This window comes from Phaethon lepturus, unplaced genomic scaffold (genome assembly GCF_000687285.1).
Source record: "Phaethon lepturus isolate BGI_N335 unplaced genomic scaffold, ASM68728v1 scaffold28344, whole genome shotgun sequence".
NCBI lineage: Eukaryota > Metazoa > Chordata > Aves > Phaethontiformes > Phaethontidae > Phaethon > Phaethon lepturus.
Genome location: NW_010535973.1, coordinates 33,914 through 41,479, shown reverse-complemented (window position 1 = coordinate 41,479; position 7,566 = coordinate 33,914). Strand labels below are relative to the sequence as shown.

General features: G+C 51.3%; 1 protein-coding gene across 1 annotated transcript in view; it reads left to right on the top strand.

Annotated features, from left to right (window-relative positions):
• Positions 1-6: 6 nt before the first annotated feature.
• LRTM2 (leucine-rich repeats and transmembrane domains 2) overlaps positions 7-7,566 on the top strand; it is a 19,513-nt gene continuing 11,953 nt past the window's right edge. The window contains exon 1 of the mRNA XM_010286037.1: positions 7-231. The gene's annotated coding sequence lies outside the window, so the exon portion shown is untranslated. The remainder of the gene's footprint in view (positions 232-7,566) is intronic.

Sequence of the window (7,566 nt, the reverse complement as noted above, 5' to 3'; positions counted from 1 at the left end):
TATTCTTTCCGGAGGATTACAGTCCCTTTCCCACGCTGCCATCTCGCCGTGCGGCTCCTCTGCCCTCTGCGCGGGGTGAGCGGCTGGCTAGGAGGGGCTCCTGCCAATTAGGGTCCACGGAGAGCCCAGCCGGCAAGGGAGAGACTTTCTGCTGGATTTGCTTTGGGATTGTACCGGCTTTGCTGGGAGAGCTGCCGTTCTCACTGGAGGGTCCACCCCAGCCCGAGAGAGGTAAGCACAGACATCTCTCCCCTGTATTTCCTCCCCAGCTATGCGACATCAGTGGGGCTACCCCTCAGGAACCGGCTTCCCCGGGGAGGAGAGTGGGGGCCGGGGGCAGCACCGTCTGCCAGACAACACGGTGCAGAAGTCCCGGTTGAGCGAGGCTGACGGGCAAGCGATCTTCCCGGTAAGGCAGAACGACAGCTGTGCCGCAGAGGCTGCCGGTACTGGTTCCAGTCCAGTTGCAGTGCGGGCAGCTGGGTGCAACTTCTCGCAGCTGTGAATGGCACCAGTGTCTTTCGTTGCAGCACGGGCAGCTGGGGCGCAGCTTTGAGGCTTAAGCGCTTGGTGCTGTGGTCACTGAGTGCCGGGCTGCTCCCAGTGAGCCCTGGATTTTGTCCCCTCCTTGGGGCTGTGAGAGGGGCCAGCATGCGAGGTGCCATTCACCTGACCAGTGCTGGCTTTGCTGGGTATCATTTTGGTCTCAGCTGTCTTAGTAAGAGCAACCTAAAATGGAGACGTGAGGACCAAAATTGAACAGGTCCAGCACTCAATAAACAGCTTTAGGAGGAGGGGGGTGTACATGTGTAAGTGTGTGTGTGTGCACGCATGTACAATTTCATGCACAGAGCTCACCGACATGACCACAGGACATGAAGTGAAGGATGCCATATCACAAGCAGAACCAAAAATAAGTCCCAAATTGCTTCCAGCATCCCTGCAGGCTGAGCCTGTGATTTCCGAACTTTTGGGCGGAAGGCACAGCACAGAGGGTGGGGGTGAAACACAGCACAGAGAAACTTCACAGCCTTTTCCACCAGTGTCTGGGAGGAAAGGGGATGCATGAGGTCCTGTGTGAGCTGACGTGAAGGCGCCTATGGATAGGGGTATATATGTGAGCATTGGTGTGTGTGTATATGTGTGTGCGTATATACACGTGTGCATATATACACATGCACAGGCATGTGCACACATACATCCCACTCAGGGCATTCTACCCCCCTTCTCCCGCTGCCTGCCCAGCTTATTACTGCCACTGCATCTCATGCTAATGAAGACAGACACGTAAAATTGGAGCCCTCCCAGGTTGGGGAGGGAGGATGTTTGGAGCCGCTGCTCCAACCAGGTCATGACTGAGACAGGCCCCAGGCCCATGATGTGGACTGTCAGGTAGCCTGAACGTGCAACAACCAGAGCATCCTCGATGCCAACGGCAGTGAGCAGGGTACAGCACTGCTCTGCTGCCGCTGCCTGATCTGCCACCCAAGGATGGAGGGAGAAATGAAGACCTCATTCGGAGAAGGGCTGGAGCAGCTGCGGTTGCGGGATTTAAAGAAGGAAACCCTTAAAAGACAGGGGAACCCTTAAAGGCACACAGGGACGTGTCACAAAGCAGGGAACATTTCTTGCAGGGAGGAGGAGGGGGTGCCTTTCCAGAATTGCAAACCATTTTTCTTCTGAGCTTTGTCGCTCGGGTCTGCTGGGGGCAGGAGGTGGATCTTCCTCTAACTGCTGTGGGCAAACAACATTTGCAAGGGAATTATTCCACATGAGCAGAAGGCTTGCGGGAGTTGCCTCCCTGTCAGACATCAGTGCAGCCTCTACTAGTGCAGACTCTGTATTCCTCTTGCCCACTTGGAGGAATTACGGTAAATCCTGAGCAAAGGGGCTGTTTGCAAAGAGAAAGGGGGGAAGCCCTCTTATGTAATTTTTATACCAGACCATAGCTTTACCCTTGCATCCAGCAAAGTGAATGCCACACGCTAGCAAGGTGCACTCCCAGCTCAGGTATCTTCATGAGCTACTCCAGCTCCCTGCCCTTCCTCTGGCTTTTCTAAACCTGATGCAGAAAGGATTTTCTAGGCTTTTCAGCGCCACAGAAGCCTGATGAAGGCAGACCTGCGTCTCAGTGCAGCATGGAGGGCCAGCAGCAGCACAGGGACATAAGGATACCTGGACAGGAGCATCCAGGGAGTAGCAGAGGCTGGAACAGGATGGGGGCAGGTTCAAGCCTGTGGGATGGCATTTCTGGGCAGTTCCTTGGTGACTTTTCAGCACTTGCCTGTTGCTGATTCAAAAGAGAGACCAAGCAGTTTCCTTCACTTGCCATGTTTGGTTAGAAGCAGCTGCTTACACCACTTGACATCTGTCCCAGCCCTGGGTGGCTCAAGCCGTAGTTCAAATGACCATACTGGGATGCTCCTGCCAGCTGGGTAATGCTCCAGAGTGCTACACCATGACACACACTCCAGTTCTCAGTGGGAAGGAGCTGGAGTTGGAGTCCTGGGCTGTTTCTGTCCCTACTGCATGGAAATACCTTGTAACACATACCTTATTCCTGTCGTGGCTTTACCAAAATGCTGGCTCCCAAAAATGCTTTGTGTGTCTGAGGGCATCCTAAGAGCAAGAAGAAATTTTTTTTCCATAAACCAGTTCAATTCCAGGCCGGTGAGATGGAAGGAAAAGTTGCTTCACCTGCGAAGGGTGGGACTATGTGAAATACGGTTTCATTTACACTGCAAACCCAAGCAGTTGGAAGTTAGGACATGTCAGGATTCGGGGCAGGCTGCCATCTGCACTGGGTTGCAGTCCTGACTGGTAGCATCACACGCGGTATTTTCATAAGCCGCCTCATTCAGGGCGCTGGCTACGCGGTGCTCAGGGAGTGAAGCAGAGGGCTGTTGTTTTTTTTTTGGTAAGGCAAAGCGTGTGCCTGTTTTATTTGTTTACTGCCTGCCATCCAAGTCCTGCAGGCAATACATCATTATTCATTGTCATGTGGTGTTCTGAAGATGTTCACTGCTACAGTTGCCTCGTAGCTGATGATAGAGAATTTATGCTCCTGATGAGGCAAAAGAGAGTGGCTCTCTTCCTTGCTTTTGAAGGGAAAGCAGACTTCCCCTTTAGCCACACGGGGAAGGAGCAGCAGGTGTAGGACCAGAGCTTGGGGCCTCTTGGCTCTCGGTGCCATTGAGTCCTCAAGAATGTACCGGTCTGCTGGCTAAGCTGCCAGCATTTTGGAAAACAGCTGTGAGTGCTCAGCAGTTCTGCAAAATGGCCCCTAGGGTCTCGTGTTGGGCACCCGCAAAATTAGGAATGTACAGACTGTGGCTACCTGCCAAAACTGCGGTTTAATATTTAATGCTGACCATATAAAAATAGCCTTATTTATTTACAACATTCTCATTGTTAGCTTGAGTATCATCTGTCCTTTGCACTGAGTATGGGATGGGGTCCTGTGAAAAAAAGAAATAGCGCTTGCTTGGATAAGCAAAGGTTGTGTTGTAATGCATAGATGCAAGTGGCTGAATTAAGGTTGTGCAGGTATTAACTCACATTTAAGTGCTTGGCTTTGCAAGCCAAATGGCATATTTTGTCATATGGCAATTTTTTTAAGAAATGAAAATGACACTTTCTTGATTCTTTTTTTATGAATGGGAGAACAAGAGACTTTCCATTATTTATACACTGCAACTCCTCACATCCACCACAGGAAGGACTGAGACCTAAATTTACAGCAGGGCCATAGAAGTCTGAACTTCACGCCTGCCTCTGAGTAAAGGATGTTACTTTAAAGACAGACCCTGCTACCATGCTCCTCCTTGCTCCAAGGGGGCTGGGAAGCTCGTAAGCTTCTTTCCCCATGGACCATGCCCTCACACGAGGAAAAAAAAGTAGGACCACATCCTGATTCTGGAGAGGAGCTGTTAGAGGCAACTTGACTTAGCACTCATCACTTGGTCTCTCTTTCCACTCCTGGTGAGGCTCTCTGCTGCCGGTTCTCCCCAAAGCAGGGCATGCTGCTGCTGCTGCGATTTTGCTGCAAGGTGCCTTGTGTGGGGGCAGAGGAGCTGAAGGTGGGCCCTGCTCTCCACACTACTTGCATTTAGTGATTTCGATGGGATGTGAATGTTGCCATGCCCGTATCTCTTCTGTGGCCGCCAACCCAAAACTAAAGTCATACCAGATTTGAAGAGCTTCCCCAGCCTCAGCAAACTCTGCAGCATGGGGCTGTGATGTGTGTGCTAACCCAGATGCATCCAAGATCCTGGCTGAAGCTCTGGGTTGTGAGAACTGTCACCACATCTTGTTGAGCTATGGGCAATGTTCCCAGCTTGTAAAGAGTATAAGCATGTCTCAGAGATCTCCAGGCACCCCTGGAGCTGCAGGCAGCAGCCTGGACCCCATGCAGTTTGTGTTGATTTTGCAGGGATGCCCCTCTTGGATGCTCTGGGAAGGTGATGGGGGGCGATGGGGAAGGGGAAGAAGAGCTCCAGGCTGTCTCTAGCAGGCAGCACTGCTGACCTCGTGCCACAGCGGCGACCAAGTGAAACAGATCTATGCAACCCAGGCAGAAAAAGGTCCCCTTCAGAGTTCAGTATAAATGCATCGTGTGGGAACAATAAGAGTCAGCCTTTCCTTGGGAGGTTTGCCAGGAGCTGTGTGCGTGCTGGGCCACCGATCTCCTGACGATAGGAGCATAGAGGATTTTTACTGCTGTGGCATGTTGTGCTCTGCCCCACCGCTGTGCACGCATGGATGATCCCTGCCCCTGTGAAGCCCCACTGAGGCACAGGCTTGCGAGGTGAGACATTGGTGAAGTTCTTCCCTCGTCCCACCGTGTTTTCTACCTCCTCTCTCTCCTCCTTGCTCCAGCTGCCAAAGGAGCAAGCAAGGGGTCTGATTCTGAGAGGCCAGCAGCCAGGGAAGCACAGCCAAGGCGCTGGGTGAGAAAGAGGGGGAGAGACTCACTCAGCAGCTTAGAGGTAGCAGCACTTCTCCATCACATTGGCTTCTCCACCAGAAGCAAAAGCAACGAGTCAAGCAGTAGGAAGGTTAGTGAGCCTGAGGTCCTGGCGTATTTCAGACTACAGGCTATAAAAAAAGGCAAAACCGTTTCCTAGGCTAATGCAAACACGAATGGCGGCAAATAACCACGTGTGGGACACTTTGTATTCCTGGGATCACCTAAGCTTGCGGAAGCTCACCTGACTCTAGGAATGAGGAAGCACAAGGAGAAAGGCATATGGCTGAAGTGCCTTGGCCTCCATAAGATACAACAGGAGTTTCTTGGTATTGATCTGGAAGCCCGTTGATTTGGCAGGCTGGCCATAGTGTTCGACAGACGTCTGGCCTAGCACTCCAGGGACAGAACTGTGAACTGACAGCTTATATTGATAAAAACCCTTGTATTTTCCTACCTATCTTGCTGCTAAATTCATGCACCTCCATCTACTACTCTGGGCATGTAAATGTATGTCTCATCTCAGACAGGCTGGCACCTTCCCTCTTATGGATCTGCTGCATGCTTTGCCCCTAATAAGACACCCACGGAAGATACCAGGTAATCTCAAGATTTCTGGAGCCCTCAGAGAATCCTTCACAAATGTGGGTCCATACATACCCTTCTTCTTGAACAACACATGAATAAAAACAAGAAAGAGATTACTTTGGGATCCAGAGCACCATCAAACTAAGAAGTGTGGAAAATATCTGTGCGTGGGGTGGGGAGGGGGATGAGGACCACAGAACCAGGATTCTCCCACCAAGCCGCCTTCTCTGCTCAGACCCTCTCCCTGGGGGTGCCACCCACCCACAACCCTGGGGCAGGCTTGGCAGGAAAGAGGCAGCAGCATTTTAAATGCCAGCGAGCTGGAGGATGCTCGCGGGGTGCAATGGAGGAGCTGGGAGCAGGAGGGTGCCTGCCTCAGACCTGCCGGGTTGGGAGCGGCCGCAGACCTTCTGTCGTGGGGCTGAGTGCAAGGATTAAGAGCCTGAGCTACTACTGACCATGGGATTAACCCCTGCAGGAAATTAAAGTTGTAGAGACAGCTCTTCACTGCACAGCTGAGAGAAAGAGAAAAACTGGGATCTGGATCAGAATTGGCAGGGCTGGTGACAAGCCACCACCCACAGCCAACTGTTCCCGGCTGGATCAGAAAATGTTATCTCAGTCTTCATGTAGAACCCCCCTCCACATCTCACTCAGTTACCAATTTTTGCCAACAGTGTGAGAAGAACAAAAACATCACTATGTGGCAAGAAAAAGAGGAGGAAACTGGGTAGCCAGCTCACGTGTCCCTCCTCTGAGCCTCTCTCCCACGCCCTCACCCGCTTCCCTTCTCAGCTGCCTCCGTTTTGCATGGAGGAAACATGCACGTGGTCTGTCGCGTTCAATAATACTCGGAGAAGATGCTGGCACACACAAGGCTGGATTTCTTCCTGTCAACTGCCCCCTCAGCTCTCCTCCTGCTGCTGCTCTGGGCCTCCTCCATATGCCGCACTCTCGCTGTGCTGGGACTTTCCTGTCACTCCCGTGTTGGATATCCCCCAGTCTCCCCACCTGCTTCCACAGCCTCCCAAGGAATCCCACTTCTTCACAGCAATCTGGGTCTTTCCCATCGGTGCTATCCACCCTGGCTCCCCTTCAGATGGTCTGTGCTTTCTCAGAGGGTTCAAGAAGGCCTGATGCCCTTGGTATTGCCAGCCCCTCCAACATATCCTGGTCTCGTTATTGTGCGTTGGTCAGGGAGGCTTGGGATGTAAATGATGTGTTCCGGTTAAGGTACAGGATGAGGAATTGAGAAAACTGGCTTCTCTCCTGATTTTGCCACAGGCCCATCAGGAAACCTTGGGAAAGCCTGTCCAAAACTCCTTTATTCTGTGCCCTATGAATCAATGAATGATAAGCCCTATGAATCATCTCTGCAGGACAGGAGAGCATTTACTAGCCCAAGTGATCCAGTGCAAGCACTGCACTTTGCAGCTTTCAAAATCTTGAATGGGGAGTGACGGGGCTCACAATGAGGTAGCAAGAGCTGGGCAGCTGAAATTTCAGCCAGCCAAACTCAACAGCCATTTTTCCCTCTCTCATATTTTACCTCTCCATAAAATGGGGATAAAGTTGGTCTTTCTTGGAGGGGCTTGGGGAGGAACCATTTTTTAACACCAATCAATCACATTTGCATTTCAGAGGTGCCTACACATTGTCCTTTCAAAGATCAAAAGCTTTTTGACCTCTTCACATCCCAGAGAATAGGGTGAGGCTTTTTTTCACACCAAGTCAGGAATGTGGCAGAGTCCCTTACAATACTGAGTGGGACTTGCACGCTTTCTACTTACTTTACAGCTTTCTGTATGAGGTGTTTTGCTTAGCTGTGATCGATCACTGCAAGTCAGATGGAACCATTTCTTCTGCAGCTGGGTTTCTAGTGTGAATTTAAAATGTGCTTTCCGTTGATTGTGACAGGACAACACTAATGAATCCTGAACACATGTGTTAATAAATCAGCAAGTGCTGGCAATGAAGCCCCTAGCTACTTAGCTTAGAAGCTCACTGGGGCA